This window comes from Salvelinus namaycush, chromosome 42 (assembly GCF_016432855.1).
Source record: "Salvelinus namaycush isolate Seneca chromosome 42, SaNama_1.0, whole genome shotgun sequence".
NCBI classification, from domain to species: Eukaryota; Metazoa; Chordata; class Actinopteri; order Salmoniformes; family Salmonidae; genus Salvelinus; species Salvelinus namaycush.
In genome coordinates this window covers 2,303,227-2,319,944 of record NC_052348.1, presented here as the reverse complement: position 1 = coordinate 2,319,944, position 16,718 = coordinate 2,303,227, and the positions used below count along the sequence as shown (strand labels likewise).

The window sequence follows — 16,718 nt, the reverse complement described above, 5'->3', positions numbered from 1 at the left end:
CTGTGTTCACTGTGTCTGTACTTTGTCAAGGTCTCTCGCTCTCTCTCTCTCTTTCGCTCTTCTAACACCCCTTGAGACTTGGTACATATCTGAAAGCCTGTGGCTTTTTATATCCAAGCTCTTGTTTCGAACAGTTCGATTATGCTTCGACTGGCATAGATGTAGTCGTAACCCTCTCTCTCACGCTCTCTTCTTTTGCTTGACATTCGGCAGATGAGGATTCAGAGGGGGATTTGCGGTACCTCAGCTCAATGGTTTTAGGGTTAACACCGTTTTGACACACTTTTATATACAATTAATCTCCCCCTTATCACTGCGACATGTGGAATGTCCTGCGGTCTCCATGGACACCATTGGAATTTAATCTTCCCATTGTTTCTTCCGCTCACTCTCTCTCTTAGGAGGGGTGAGGGGGAGGAGGTGGGGGAGGAGTGGAAGGGTTGTGTCTCAGCCCTCCACCGAAGATGATTTGGCAGTTTGGGAAAGGGAACCGCCCCCACACATATCCCAATTCCGAATTGTGTATGCCATCACACACACACACACACAGAGATATGCACAATGGCACACACAAATGCATGCACACTCACACGTATGCGCATATACACATTCACACACTTACATACACCCTCCTCATTTGTCTGTCAGCCTTGGTGTATTCTCTGGTGATAAAGACCTGCACTGTCGAATAAAGTTGTGTATCTGGTGAGCAGGAGGGAAGATATAGAAAGAACTGTGTTACCATGGAAAGGAATCCTAAACTCATCCATCCACATAGTTGTTCGCAGCCAATTAGCCACAAACCTGTTTTTTCTTTTCCCCATCTCGGCGACAACTGCTCCTGCCAATATTTTGCCGTCACAGGTAACACTTTACTGTAGCCCCCATTATGTAGGCATTCACACAGTCTTCATAAAGCCTTTTATAGTAGCTAAATACCAGCTACTGCACATAGTCATCTCTGAAAGTATGTGAGTTAAGTCGTCTATTCTGTTTGCAGTTAGATGAGTTGTGTTACGTGCAGAAGTACAAGGTAGGATATTGATTGCGGAGTCAACCTTGAATACCCGGATATATACGAGTGATTTGAGTCAAGGTTGGCTTGTGTGTATAGCATTTTTTAGCACGCGAGCTTTTGAATGAGACCTGATAAAGGGATATTTTGATGATTTCCATAAACTCACTAGACTAATCCTAATGTCACGCTGGTATAAAGGATTTTGGAGACAGGCGCAGGAATACACAATAGGGGTTTTTAATACACCCAAAACAAAACACGTATACAAAAACACTGGGTTGTACCCAAACAAAAGAGCGAGGGTAAACCTCGTTGAACGACACGGGACGATACCCGTAATACACAATATATATAGTACGCAGCATAACAGCTGCACCAACGCATAGGTACTCACACCACCAACGAACATGGGAACAATAACCGACAAAGACAGAGGGAACAGAGGGCACATATATAACATACTAACCGGGGGAAATGGGAACCAGGTGTGTGTAATCAGACAAGACAGTCCAGGGTTGATGATAATGAATCCCGTTCAGTGAAGCCTAGAAAGCCGGTGACGTAGACCTCCGGAACTGGTGAACAGAATGAGCATCAGTACCGGGGGGGATCCGTGACAGCTAATGATATTGTGACTGCACAGCCACTGTTTTCACTGTCCTCTGTGATATTTTGTACTACATTTTGTAATTGTATGATGGTCATCATGAATGGCCGTTTCTGTTTTGCTGACTAAGGCTTTCTCCTCTTGTGTGGCGATTGGTTGACTTTTTCAGCCATGTATTAATGGCTGAGTAATAGTAGTGATAGTAATTTTGTGACAACAGCATTCTCATAGCAAGGCCATGTTAAGAATCAATACTCTTCACACTAGGTAGCTTTGTTGACTGTGTGAGTCCACATTTCCAATATCACTGGTAGAAGAGTGGTGTTTTTGGTTTAATTGAGATTAGGGCCTTTATTCTTGGACTGAATAAATAGAGTGTAATTTCTCATCAATACCGGACAGCATGACAGACATTACCTTGTGTCAGTGGGCTTGTGTGCTTACATGTGTGCCTGCATCTACAGTACCAGTCAAAAGCTTGGACACACCTACTCATTCAAGGGTTTTTCTTTATTTTTACAATTTTCTACATTGTAGAATTATAGTGAATACATCAAAACTATGAAATAACACATATGGAATCATGTAGTAACCCAAAAAGTGTAAAAACAAATCAAAATATATTTTTGATTATTCAAAGTAGCCACCCATGAGAGAAATAAGCTTGTTGTGTGTATGGTACATTTCTGGGATTACTCTTGGCATTCTCTCAACCAGCTTCATGAGGAATGCTTTTCAAACAGTCTTGAAGGAGTTCCCACATATGCTGAGCACTTTTTCCTGTTTTTCCTTCACTCTGTGGTCCAACTCATCCCGAACCATCTCAATTGGGTTGAGATTGGGTGATTGTGGAGGCCAGGTCATCTGATGCAGCACTCCATCACTCTCCTTGGCGTGTTAAATAAAGGTTAAATATGGCCTAATATCGGGTTAGGTGATGAATGTTGTGTGTGAGTGTACGTGTGTGCATGCCTGCGTGCCTGTGTGTGTGTGTGTGCATGTGGGTGCGTGCGTGCATTTGTGTGTGTGTGCTGTAAGTGTGTGCTATTAGTAATGTAACCAGGACCGAAAAGGGAGCATTCAAAAGGGGTATAGATTATGATAAAAATGTATCTCCTAACCCGATGTTGGGCTGCATTTAACCTTTATTTAACCTTCAGAGAACATGTCTCACTGGCCACTGGCTACCCAGCTCATTATGGGACACCTTATTGTGAGCTGTCATCCATATCCCTCTCCCATAGATACAGTAGAAGCTGGCCTGATTGGGGAAGGTACAGTGATGTCACTTGGGATGCAGTAGTGCAGCCTGCAATGTGTGAGTGTGTGTGTGTATGCGCGCACGTGTGCGTGACTGCTTTTTGCCCACGTACGTTTGTGCCCGTGTGTTTGTAAGTGACTGTGCTCCCCCCTGTAGTGTTTGGGTAATGGCAGACGGTGCTATCTGTGTCCTGCCTGCACGCCGTTTCCAACCGGTGCCCTAATCACTCCATTTGTTTTGCCTTGCCGGGCCCCTGCATTTCCCCCACTCTCTCTCCGCTCCCACTTTTATCAGCAGCTGCTAGTAGCAGACGGCACATTTATTTGCATCAGTTCTGCCCCACCGGCTTCTCTTCTCCTCAGTCTCCTTCTCCACGACAACAAAAGCATAAGAAAGCCTGGCATCGGGTTGAGAGAAAGCAACCATGATAAGTTTATGAAAATACAAAGTGTGGGTGTAATGCGGAGGCTAGGTCATCGAAGAGACAGTCGTTATGAGGATGTTGTGTGTCGTCCTGACATTGTGAGGACTTATGTGTATTATCAGGACGCTGTGTAGCGTTTTCATAGTGTAGCATTTGTATATAGCGCTTTTCATTACAAACAAGAATCTCAAAGTCGCTTTGAAAATCCAAAACAAATGTAGGGATCTGGGAGTTAATGGTCAATGGTATTTTCCAGGCAGTTCAAAAAACATTGTGGGTACTATCAATCACATGTATTTATAAAGCCCTTCTTACATCAGCTGATGTCACAAAGCGCTGTACAGAAACCCAGCCTAAAACCCCAAACAGCAAGCAATGCAGGTGTAGAAGCACGGTGGCTAGGAAAAACTCCCTAGAAAGGCCAGAACCTAGGAAGAAACCTAGAGAGGAACCAGGCTACGAGGGGTGGTCAGTCCTCTTCTGGCTGTGCTGGGTGGAGATTATAACAGAACATGGCCAAGATGTTCAAATGTTCATAGATGACCAGCAGGGTCAAATAATAATAATCACAGTGGTTTTCAAGGGTGCAACAGGTCAGCACCTCAGGAGTAAATGTCAGTTGGCTTTTCATAGCCGATCATTCAGAGTATCTCTACCGCTCCTGCTGTCTCTAGAGAGTTGAAAACAGCAGGTCTGGGACAGGTAGCACATCCGGTGAACAGGTCAGGGTTCCCTAGCCGCAGGCAGAACAGTTGAAACTGGAGCAGCAGCACGGCCAGGTGGACTGGGGACAGCAAGGAGTCATCAGGCCAGGTAGTCCTGAGGCATGGTCCTAGGGCTCAGGTCCTCCGAGAGAGAGAAAGAAAGAAAGAGAGAGAAAGAGAATTAGAGAGAGCATACTTAAATTCATAAGACAGGAGAAATAGTCCAGATATAACAGACTGACCCTAGCCCCCCGACACAAACTACTGCAGCATAAATACTGGAGGCTGAGACAGGAGGGGTCGGGAGACACTGTGGCCCCGTCTGACGAAACCCCCGGACAGGACCAAACAGGAAGGATATAACCCCACCCACTTTGCCAAAGCACAGCTCCCACACCACTAGAGGGATATCTTCAACCACCAACTTACCATCCTGAGACAAGGCCAAGTATAGCCCACAAAGATCTCTGCCACGGCACAACCCAAGGGGGGGTGGGGGGGGGGTTCCAACCCGGACAGGAAGATCACGTCTGTGACTCAACCCACTCAAGTGACACACCCCTCCTAGGGACGGCATGGAAGAGCACCAGTAAGCCAGTGACTCACCCCCTGTAATAGGGTTAGAGGCAGAGCATCCCAGTGGAGAGAGGGGAACTGGCCAAGCAGAGACAGCAAGGGCGGTTCGTTGCTCCAGTGCCTTTCCGTTCACCTTCACATTCCTGGGCCAGACTACACTCAATCAGTAGGACCTACTGAAGAGATACGTCTTCAATAAAGACTTAAAGGTTGAGACCGAGTCTGCGTCTCTCACATGGGTAGGCAGACCATTCCATAAAAATTGAACTCTATAGGAGAAAGCCCTGCCTCCAGCTGTTTGCTTAGAAATTCTAGGGACAGTAAAGGAGGTCTGTGTCTTGTGACCGTAGCGTACGTGTAGGTATGTACGGCAGGATCAAATCGGAAAGATAGGTAGGAGCAAGCCCATGTAATGCTTTGTATGTTAGCAGTAAAACCTTAATCAGCCCCTGCCTTAACAGGAAGCCAGTGTAGAGAGGCTAGCACTGGAGTAATATGATAAAATGTTTTGGTTCTAGTCAAGATTCTAGCAGCCGTGTTTAGCACTAACTGAAGTTAATTGAAACAGTCTTGATATGTTCGTCAAAAGAGAGATCAGGGTCCAGAGTAACGCCGAGGTTCTTCACAGTTTTATTTGAGACGACTGTACAACCATCAAGATTAATTGTCAGATTCAACAGAAGATCTCTTTGTTTCTTGGGACCTAGAATAAGCATCTATGTTTTGTCCGAGTTTAAAAGTAGAACATTTGCAGCCATCCACTTCCTTATGTCTGAAACACAGGCTTCCAGGGAGGGAAATTGTGGGGCTTCATCATGTTTCATCGAAATGTACAGCTGTGTGTCATCCGCATTGCAGTGAAAGTTAACATTATGTTTCCGAATGACATCACCAAGAGGTAAAATATATAGTGAAAACAATAGTGGTCCTAAAACAGAGCCTTGAGGAACACCAACATTTACAGTTGATTTGTCAGAGGACAAACCATCCAGAGAAAAACCTGATATCTTTCCGACAGATAAGATCTAAACCAGGCCAGAACTTGTCCGTGTAGACCAATTTGGGTTTCCAATCTCTCCGAAAGAATGTGGTGATCGATGGTTTCAAAAGCAGCACTAAGGTCTAGGAGCACGAGGACAGATGCAAAGCCTCGGTCTGACGCCATTAAAAGGTAATTTAACACCTTCACAAGTGCAGTCTCAGTGCAATGATGGGGTCTAAAACCAGACTGAAGCGTTTTGTATACAATGTTCGTCTTCAGGAATGCAGTGAGTTGCCGTGCAACAGCTTTTTATAACATTTTTGAGAGGAATGGGAGATTCGATATAGGCCGATAGTTTTTTATATTTTCTGGGTCAAGGTTTGGCTTTTTCAAGAGAGGCTTTATTACTGCCACTTTTAGTGAGTTTGGTACACATCCGGTGGATAGAGAGCTGTTTATTATGTTCAACATAGGAGGGCCAAGCACAGGAAGCAGCTCTTTCAGTAGTTTAGTTGGAATAAGGTCCAGTATGCAGCTTGAAGGTTTAGAGGCCAAGACTATTTTCATCAATGTGTCAAGAGATATAGTATTAAAAAACTTGAGTGTCTCCCTTGATCCTAGGTCCTGGCAGAGTTGTGCAGACTCAGGACAACTGAGCTTTGGAGGAATACGCAGATTTAAAGAGGAGTCCGTAATTTGCTTTCTAATGATGATGATCTTTTCCTCAAAGAAGTTCATGAATGTATCACTGCTGAAGTAAAAGCTATCCTATCTTGGGGAATGCTGCTTTTTAGTTAGCTTTGCGACAGTATCAAAAATCAATTTTGGATTGTTCTTATTTTCCTCAATTAAGTTGGAAAAATAGGATGACCGAGCACCAGTGAGGGCTCTTCGATACTGCACGATACTGTCTTTCCAAGCTAGTTGGAAGACTTCCAATTTTCTAGAAGCTTGCTTCAGAGCTCGGGTATTTTCTGTATACCAGGGAGCTAGTTCCTTATGACAAATGTTTTTTGTGTTTAGGGGTGCAACTGCATCTAGGGTATTGCGCAAGGTTAAATTGAGTTCCTCAGTTAGGTGGTTAACTGATTTTTGTCCTCTGTCGTTCTTCGGTAGGCGGAGGGAGTCTGGAAGGGCATCTAGGAATCTTTGGGTTGTCTGAGAATTTATAGCACGACTTTTGATGATCCTTGGTTGGGGTCTGAGTAGATTATTTGTTGTGATTGCAAACATAATAAAATGGTGGTCCGATAGTCCAGGAATATGAGGAAAAACATTAAGATCCACAACATTTATTCCACGGGACAAAACTAGGTACAGAGTATGACTGTGGCAGTGAGTAGGTCCGGAGACATGTTGGACAAAACCCACTGAGTCGATGATGGCTCCGAAAGCCTTTTGGAGTGGGTCTGTGTACTTTTCCATGTGAATATTAAAGTAACCAATAATTAGAATATTATCTGTCATGACTACAAGGTCCGATAGGAACTCAGGGAACTCAGTGAGGAACGCTGTATATGGCCCAGGAGGCCTCTAAACAGTAGCTATAATAAGTGATTGAGTAGGCTGCATAGATTTCATGACTAAAAGCTCAAAAGACGAAAACGTCTGGGTTTTTTTTGTAAATTGAATTTTGCTATCATAAATGTTAGCAACACCTCCGCCTTTGCGGGATGCGCGGGGGATATAGTCACTAGTGTAACCAGGAGGTGAGGCCTCATTTAACACAGTAAATTCATCAGGCTTAAGCCATGTTTCAGTCAGGCCAATAACATCAAGATAATGATCAGTGATTAGTTCATTGACTATATCTGCCTTGGAAGTGAGGTATCTAACATTAAGTAACCCTATTTTGAGATGTGAGGTATCACAATCTCGTTCAATAATGACAGGAATGGATGAGGTCTTTATTCCAGTGAGATTGCTAAGGCGAACAGTTTTGCCCAACCTAGGTCGAGGCACAGACACGGTCTCAATGGGGATAGCTGCGCTGACTACACTGACTGTGCTAGTGTCAGACTCCACTAAGCTGGCGGGCTGGCTAACAGCCTGCTGCCTGGCCTGCACCCTAGCTCATTGTGGAGCTAGGGGAGTTAGAGCCCTGCCTATGTTCACAGATAAGATGAGAGCACCCCTCCAGCTAGGATGGAGTCCGTCACTCCTCAACAGGCCAGGCTTGGTCTTGTTTATGGGCGAGTCCCAGAAAGAGGGCCAATTATCTACAAATTCAATCTTTGGGAGGGGCAGAAAACAGTTTTCAACCAGCGATTGAGTTGTGAGACTCTGCTGTAGAGCTCATCATTTACATTTACATTTAAGTCATTTAGCAGACGCTCTTATCCAGAGCGACTTACATCACTCCCCCTAACTGGGAGAGGGCCAGAGACAATTACTCAATGCCGACACATCTTTCTAGCTGATTTACACGCTGAAGCTATGTTGCGCTTGGTGACCTCACTGTTTCATCCTAACATCGTTGGTGCCGACGTGGATAACAATTTCCCTATACTCTATACACTCGCCAGTTTTAGCCTTAGCCAGCACCATCTTCAGATTAGCCTTAACGTCGGTAGCCCTGCCCCCTGGTAAACAGTGTATGATCGCTGGATGATTCGTTTTAAGTCTAATACTGCGGGTAATGGAGTCGCCAATGACTAGGGTTTTCAATTTGTCAGAGCTAATGGTGGGAGGCTTCGGCGTCTCAGACCCCGTAACGGGAGGAGTAGAGACAAGAGAAGGCTCGGCCTCTGACTCCGACTTGCTGCTTAATGGGGAAAACCGGTTGAAAGTTTCTGTTGGCTGAATGAGCGACACCGGTTGAGCATTCCTACAGCATTTCCTTCCAGAACCCATGAGAAAGTTGTCCGGCTGCGGGGACCGTGCGAGGGGATTTATACTACTATCTTTACTTACTGGTGGCACAGGCACTGTTTCATCCTTTCCTACAATTATATTACCCTTGTCTGAAGCTGGGCTTGCAGCACAGCTATCCTCACCGTAAGGCGATCGTTCTCCTGTATATTATGAGTACAGCAACTGCAATTAGAAGGCATCATGTTAATGTTACTACTTAGCTTCGGCTGGTGGAGGTCCTGACGAACCACGTCCAGAGAAAGCGTCCGGAGTGAAAAAGTTGAATGAAAAAAAGTTGAGCGAGGGAAAACCGCAAAAATATAAACCGGTAATTAAAATGTAAAAACCGTTAAGTTGGCAGGTAGCAAAGTAAGGTTAGCAACAAAACGCACAGCAGCACGTGAACAAGTCTACAAGTTGTGACCGGAAATTACTGACAGTGACCTGAGATGCATTTTGAGGATGCTGTTGGTAGAGCTGACATTGTCAGTACTTTCATGCATTACGAGAACACGTTGAGCAGAACTGACATACCTTGTGAATTGTGGGGACGTTTTGATGTCTCAGTGGAGGGGACTCTAACTAATGGAGCTCCAGGATTGTGTCTTCATAAACCACCATCCCTCTGAGAGCAACTGTAAAATGATTACACACCGGTTCAGCATTAATGCTATTGTCGTGTCTTATTTCTTCTAAGAGGTCAAATAAACAACTCCTAGATGGATGCAGGTTAATTATGTATAACCAACAGGCAAATCATACAACTTTGATTTCTCGGAGCAAGGAGAACCACCACGTGTGAGCAAAAGCACCACGGTCAAGCAACGTGCTTTCTCTTTCTCGTTGATACACAAGTTTAGTACAGATTTGGAATATGTTGAAAATGTTGAATTTTGTACACCTGAACTGAAAGCTGTTTGATGCAGTACAATGTGATGCATGTGTGGTACTGTTTGGCATACTCTGTATACACTACATGACCAAAAGTATGTGGACACCTGCTCGCCGAACATCTCATTCCAAAATCATGGCCATTAATATGGAGTTGGTCCGGCCTTTGCTGCTATAACAGCCTCCACTCTTCTGGGAAGGCTTTCCACTAGATGTTGGAACATTGATGCGGGAACTTGCTTCCATTAAACCACGAGCATCAGTGAGGTCGGGCACTGATGTTGGGCAATTAGGTCTGGCTTGTAGTCCGCGTTCCAATTCATCCCAAAGGTGTTCAATGGGGTTGAGGTCGGGGCTCTCTACATTGGGGCAGGTAGCGTTCTCCTGCCTTTCCCCAAACCCAGATTTGTCCGTTGGACTGCCAGATGGTGAAGCTTTACACCACTCCAGCCGACGCCTGGCATTGCGCATGGTGATCTTAGGCTTGTGTGTGGCTGCTTGGCCATGGAAACCCATTTCATGAAGCTCCTACGAACAGTCCCCAAGCTATTGGCATCATACCAGCGGAGGCTGGTGGGAGGAGCTTTAGGAGGATGGGCTCATTGCAATGGCTGGAATGGTATAAATGGAACGGTATCAAACACATCAAACATATGGAAACCAAGTTTGACTCCGTTCCATTAATTCCATTCCAGCCATTACAATGAGCCTGTCCTTCTATAGCTCCTCCCACCAGCCTCCTCTGTATCACACGGTTATAACCCTGTCATTGACAGGGCTTGTGGAGAGTTGCCTGATGTTTATTCATGAGAAACTTAAGACTGGATCGCTACTGTATGTCCTGTCTTCCTGTATTTTCATCAACACATCATGCTGGCTACATGGGAATTCCACAGTTCTATTTTATACAGAAGCGAATCTCAAACTTTTGAGATTAACCCCAAAAGTGTCCCTTGTGTTCTGTACCATCACTTGGACTGCTAGGGTTAGAGCCTATTCAGGGTCAAAGGTCAAACAGTGAATAAAAACCGGTGACCCCTAAACACCATCGGGCCTAGCATTTAACCTTTAGATTTTAATACTTTTAATTGCCCTAATGTGAACCTAAGGGAGTAGAGTGACTTGGCCCTAGAGGTTGATCTTGGCTCAGTTTTGCATTTTCGCCAGCAATGGTTAAGGTTAGGATTGGGGGAGGGGAAGCCGATCAAAGACCATAATCTAAAGGGTGAACCTAAGAGAAGCTAAGCTGACCATGATAGAGTACTAATGACACTAGCAGACATTAAGGCACATTTGAATACACCCAGATCCCTTGAATACACCCAGATCTCACCCACAACCTGCCCACTGTCTACTTGACTAACTTCGTAGGCTAGTAGGTCAACCCACAGCTGTGATAAGTCAATCTAGTGCATTTTGGAAATTGAATCAAGAGCAACTAAAAGTGCCTAGCTTCTAGCTTCTAAATGACTTCCATCTATGCGTATGTGAGAGGCGAAAGGGTATTTTGAAGGTCGTTGGATTTTTTTATTTTCTTTGCTATGGTTATTTACTGTGGACATGTCCAGGCAGCTCACCCTTCCCTGAGGAGCAATAGGTCGGCCGCTCCTCGCCACTTCCCATCGCCTTAATTACACCAATTCCAAATTAATTGGACTCGTAATTTATAGTTTATTATTGGGTGGTAAGGAAAGCAGCACCTATAAAAACATTTGGCTCCGAGTTGTCATATTAATTGGAGACCCGTGGGCCAGAAGTTATCTGTGTTCCGTTAATGAAGTAATTAGATAAATTAAGCAATCGCACCGAAGGGGTTCACGCTGATTGCTGTTTTGACTTTGCCTGCTGGACATGGGGTGTGTCCCCTATGGGACCCTGGTCAAAAATAGTACACTATATAGGGAATAGGGTGCCATTTGGGATGCATTCGTCCTTGCTGGTTGGTCCTGAGACTCTTTATCAGCAACGTCCGGTGGCATTTGGTGGCAAAGTGGGCATTTCTACTCCACCTCGTAAACGTATGAAGAACGAGCTATAGAAAATACAATTCTTGTAAACAGGGTCCCAAAGTGCACCCTATTCCCTTTGTGGTGTACTATAGCCCATAGTGATCCGGTCAAAACTATTGGGAATAGGGTGCCATTTGGGATGTAGTCAAACCGACTGTTGTCACGTAGAACACTGAGAAGTTTACGAGGCATCGAGGCGTCTGTTTACTGAAGATAATAGAGGTCATATGAGGTTTAAATGAGAGGAGATTCTGATGATTGCCAGCTGGAAGACCTTGCCATGACTGTACAGTAATAACAACGCAGCTCACTCTCAAGTTGCATGAGTTGTCTATTCTCATTGACACATAGAAGTGGACATTATTGCTCGTATCGTCCCAATTGTCATGTCCGTAAAGACCCTCGCTGTCAAAGTTGCAAGGGTAACTCAGATCACCTACACATAAACAAACACCCCACTCAGACAAACACACATACTGTAGGTACACAATTCTCAGACACAAGGGGGCAGTGGCCATCCTACTAATGAGCATGAACCTTGCTAATTGTGTCGTTATTTTCACACTAGCAGCTGGTCAGACGGCACACACACACACACACACACCACACACACGCTGGCCTTTCACGTTGGCGTCACACTGTGTCCACGTCTGGAGATAATGAGAGCCAAGTGTTCCTTTTAAAGGACAGGCGTCGACGTGTGATATTTTGCTTTGGCACCGCCACCGCCATTGCTCCTCGAGACACAATCACTGTCGATAGATTAGAGCAAGAGGTACATTGTAACCCTGTATACTTCATCAAGAGATATTTACTGCTCAAGCTTATGTTGTTGTTGTTCTTTATGCAACTGAAATGTACCATGGCGATGAGTACAAAAGTACAGAACAAGGTGGAGAAATATGTCAATGCCAATAGTTTCTTCATCTGGGTTGTAAGGACAACAGGTTGTACTGTTCCAAATAGCAGTTGTAAGTTTTTTTTTTAAAGATTAAGGATGTGGAATTAGACTCATGGTACGTGTCATTCAGATCAGTGAAACTCTTCGGGAATTCAAACACTTTCTCGCTCTCCTTCACAGTGGAAAAGTCAAGGCATTAAAGTGCTGACAACAGCTGACATTCACCATGACGCTTGTCTATCTGGGCTAGCTAATAATGCATAATTTCTTGCTCTGCATATGTACGTATGAGAGGGAGAGGAAAAACAGAGAGCGGCGTAGAAATGTCAGCAATCGAGCTAGGACACACACACACACAGGCTGTGTGAGAGATTGCTATTGGCTAATGGGTTAGATGGAGATAAACATTATCCGTGCTGACATTGTCCAATAAGAACATCGATTTTTCTGTTGCATTCTCATATAGCTGTTACAACAGCAATAGCATGTAGCATTGTCTCTATAGAACGTGGGTTTGCTTCACCACTGCCACATGAGAGTTCTATAAGAAAGAGAGAGAGAGAGAGAGAGAGAGAAAGAATACGAATGGATGGACGACAAATCATCCCGAAGAAATAGCTCTAAAAATAGCCGCCTCATCCCTCACACTCTAGTCAAACGGCCAAAGCGACTGGTGTCCCAACAACAATCAGCGAGCCACTATTTTACGGTGAACGGGTTTAAATGTATAGTTTCTCTTGAAACAGTGGCTTTTAAATGGGGCGAGGGGGACTGTGGAATGATATAGATAGATTAAAAGAAACAACCCCGCTGTCCATTTTCATAATTGTAACCTCCGTGCCAAGACCGACTGCTTGGCTCGGATAGAGGGAGAGTAGATGCCCTCTACCCCTGGGACATTTGTTTTTCCCTCTCTCCTCTTCTCTCTTTTACTTTCATTGTTTTGTTACTCACACCAGTGTGAACAAGATAATCCAATATCCAGGAGTCTAATTGGACTACTGCACACGCTCACTCACTCACACACCACATTCTCCCCTACTCAGTCCAAAGGCAGCAGCTCCTGTCCCGCCTAGCTTTATGGATTGTTAATATTGTTTTCAATTACCTCAGCGTGTCCCTTGTTGAGCTCAGTAAAGTTTAATATACTGGGAATTATTCTCCTGGTGCCCATCTCCTTTACCCTGACCTCTCTTCGTTCTCACGTCATTCAGGTACTACCACTTTCCAATGTAAATAAATCACGTTGTGAAGTCATATAATGATGATAGGCTTTTATGAGTTGTTGACGTGGAAGGAGGAAGTGGAGGGGGGGGGGGGGTCGCTGGTCCTTGACTTTTAGCACCGGTGACAGGGTGAACTAGCCACACGTAAACTCTGTAGTAAACACGTGAAATGGGCGGGCTAAAGAGGACAGCAAAATGATCTATATGTCTGCGGAAGCAGTGGTGTCTTTGGTGGTGTATGTGCGCATGTGCAATACTGCATGAACAGACAGGAGATGTGTTGCATGTTCTTAGAAACAGGTGGAGGAGATAGTTAGCCAAGCTCATTAGCGTAAGCTTAGCGCCAAGCCCTTAGGCTAGATACATCCTTCAGTAGGCTCTGTTAATCAATGCTGTATACAGGCCTGTGGTGTGCACCAGAACCATACACAGATATGTCATTTCATTGGGCGCCATATTGGCGTCAATAGCTATAGTTAGAAAGGTATTGGCTAAGTCCAAAATGGCACCCTAGGGCTCTGGTAAAAAGTAATGCACTATATAGGAAAAATGTGGTGTCATTTGGAATTCAGCCAATGTCATGGGACGTTTGGAGCCAACATGACAGTTTTCCAAAAAGTGGTCAGATTAATACTGCCATTGAGAGAATTCAAAACAAAAACGAGACGATCTTTTTCAAGGTCAGTCTCGCAAAAATAAGCATTCTCGCGTTCGAACTACCCGCTATTCAAAGTGCTCTGAACAAATTAAGGGAATCGTTCACAAAGATCCGATGATAGTATCGGTAATGTGTTTTCGGACCTTCCCTTGGTCGTATTCTCACGGGGCAGAAACCTCAGAGATCAACTGGTAAACTCTAATTTACCACCCCAAGATATCCCTACACAACGTGTATTTGCGCCCCTACTGGATGGAAACTACAAGCTCAATGCAATGGCACTTATAAATGTTGATCCTTGAAACACGCCCAAACAAGGAAACAGATCCCGATCAAAGGTGTTACCACGTGCTCCACTAAGGCAGTTATTTATCTTATAACTTGTCCTTGTGGTAAAAATGATGTTGGTAAAACAAAGCGCGAATTAAAAGTACGTATCGCGGAGCATCGTAGCACCATTAGGCGCAGAAACTCGACTTACCCAGTTGCGGCCCACTTTTTGAAAGAAAACCACTCGATTTCGTCTCTACGTTATATTGGCATCGAACAGGTCATCCTCCCTAGGAAAGGGGGTGACCTCGACAATTTATTGTTAAAACGAGAGGCTGCTTGGATCTTTAATTTAAAGACGCTTGCTCCCTTCGGTCTCAACGTAGACTTTGATCTGAAGCCATTCTTGTGATTGTGATGTTGCTATTGTAAATGTTTGTAGGCTGATGTAGCCAAATTGTATCTATGATCATACGCTATCCATTTGGTTTTTGTATGCCATTTTAATATATGAGAATTAACCAATGATATCAGGCCACACCCGGCCATGACTACAGACACCTGTGTGTCTTTTGACACTATATAAATGAGTCAACCCGCAGTGTTTGTCATTATACCCTGATGAAGACAGCTTGTCTGTCGAAACGTTGGACATAAATATTTTTGCATTTGAGCTCCTAGATTGTGCGGCTCTCCTTCATTTTTTAAACGTTTTCTAAAAAGTACCTGTACGTCTCTAGCGGTCTTTATGTGTACCACAGAAGATCCAAGAAATGAAGAGCGACACCACGGCTGTCTTTTGGGGCTTTTATGTAGACCTGCAATAATATTATGAAAAGACAGGACAGGAATACATCAGTCTCCAATGCATCATCTGACAAGTTGTTCTTTCTCTCTCAGGGATTTCTCAGTCTCCCACAATTACATTCATACATAAAGCCATAATGTATACAATAAAATAAACAATCTTTAATACAAAGAATGTATAATAGTAATTCTTAGACAATAGAACCATACCTGCAATACTATTATGAAGAGACAGGACAGGAATACTCTCCAATGCACTCTGACAAGTTGTTCTATAGAGGAGCATGAAAAGGTAAAGAAGGAAAAACACATATCCTGTCTCACATCTCCAATACATTGCTAGGTGCTTTCAGTGGTGACAGTATTAAAATACAACAACTCATGTACAAAAACAGTGTAATACAAACAAGCCACAACGTGGAATCGCATTTATCCCATTCAGACCTTAAGAGGGCTAAAACTACATCTCCCATAATGCAACGCTAGCATATGTAGGCAGCTCAGCTGACCAGCTGCATTCAGAAAGACATGCTAACTAGCACTCTGTAAAACTATATCAATAACGATACAACTCTGAATGTTACATGTTTCAATAGTCTCACACTCACTTATAACAATAACTAGAGCAATAACCCTGGGATGCTTTAATTATTTGACGTTATGGACTTCTTCACAGGAGACATCTGCGACACATACCTTTCTCTCAGTGTTTTCTTGGACTGAGGAGAACGGGAGCTACGGGTAGTACCAGGGTGTTAGTAGGTGACGTAAGCACCCAGATGAAATAAAGCACATTTAATGAAATAAAACCCGAAGATGTTAATATCATCCTGCTAATGTAGCTGCCTACTTAACATCAACAGGCAGTAATAGTAGCGCAACGATTGAAAATATAAACCAAAAGTAAAGTTCCTGGCGATCATAGCGATCTGACTCCCCCCTTCTGTTTGAACTTGGAATATTCCTGTTCGCGGGCTTGGGCCACTGACCCTTAACCTGGATGTTCTTTTCTGCGTTGTGTACTATTCTAGTAATTGGTATTTTGATGGAATAACCATTTTAACCCTCCTACATGTCTATGGATAGGCTATGTAGCTGTGCACCAGTAGTGATTCAATGTAGCCCTAATGGCCACACTGTAAATTTCCTCTCCACAGCTCTTATGTGGAGCCTCGTTGTGGCTCCAATTAGTGTTTTTCAGTTGGGCCAACACAATAGATATCAGCCCAGATTGCATATTGATTCCAGTGTGGGTGATTTGAATAGCAACATTCACCACCATGTCTTTTCTTTCTCAATGTCTTTAAAAACATTTTTTTTAAGAGAGATCTACTTAGTGAATGGTTACAAAACACATTCACTATTTCCTATTATGATGGGTGGTACGTGCCTCAATAGTTAGTCAAGTGTCTTCAAGAGGTTATTTGAATCCAAAGCTCTAGGAAGCCTTTGAAAAACAACATACAACGAGCACCGCAGCGTTGCATTGTCTCCTTGACAACCGTGCGGGGATTGGATCTATTTTCTGTGG

General features: G+C 44.0%; 1 protein-coding gene and 1 long non-coding RNA gene across 8 annotated transcripts in view; one reads left to right on the top strand and one right to left on the bottom strand.

Annotated features, from left to right (window-relative positions):
* LOC120035090 (catenin alpha-2) overlaps positions 1–16,718 on the top strand; it is a 671,205-nt gene that overhangs the window by 563,981 nt on the left and 90,506 nt on the right. The gene's annotated exons all lie outside the window — the stretch shown is intronic.
* LOC120035093 lies at positions 4,533–15,900 on the bottom strand. Its single transcript, XR_005474109.1, has 5 exons — positions 15,796–15,900; positions 15,398–15,459; positions 15,107–15,198; positions 8,960–9,060; positions 4,533–4,578 (listed from the first exon to the last, which is right to left on the bottom strand). It is a non-coding gene; the product is annotated as an uncharacterized LOC120035093 (long non-coding RNA).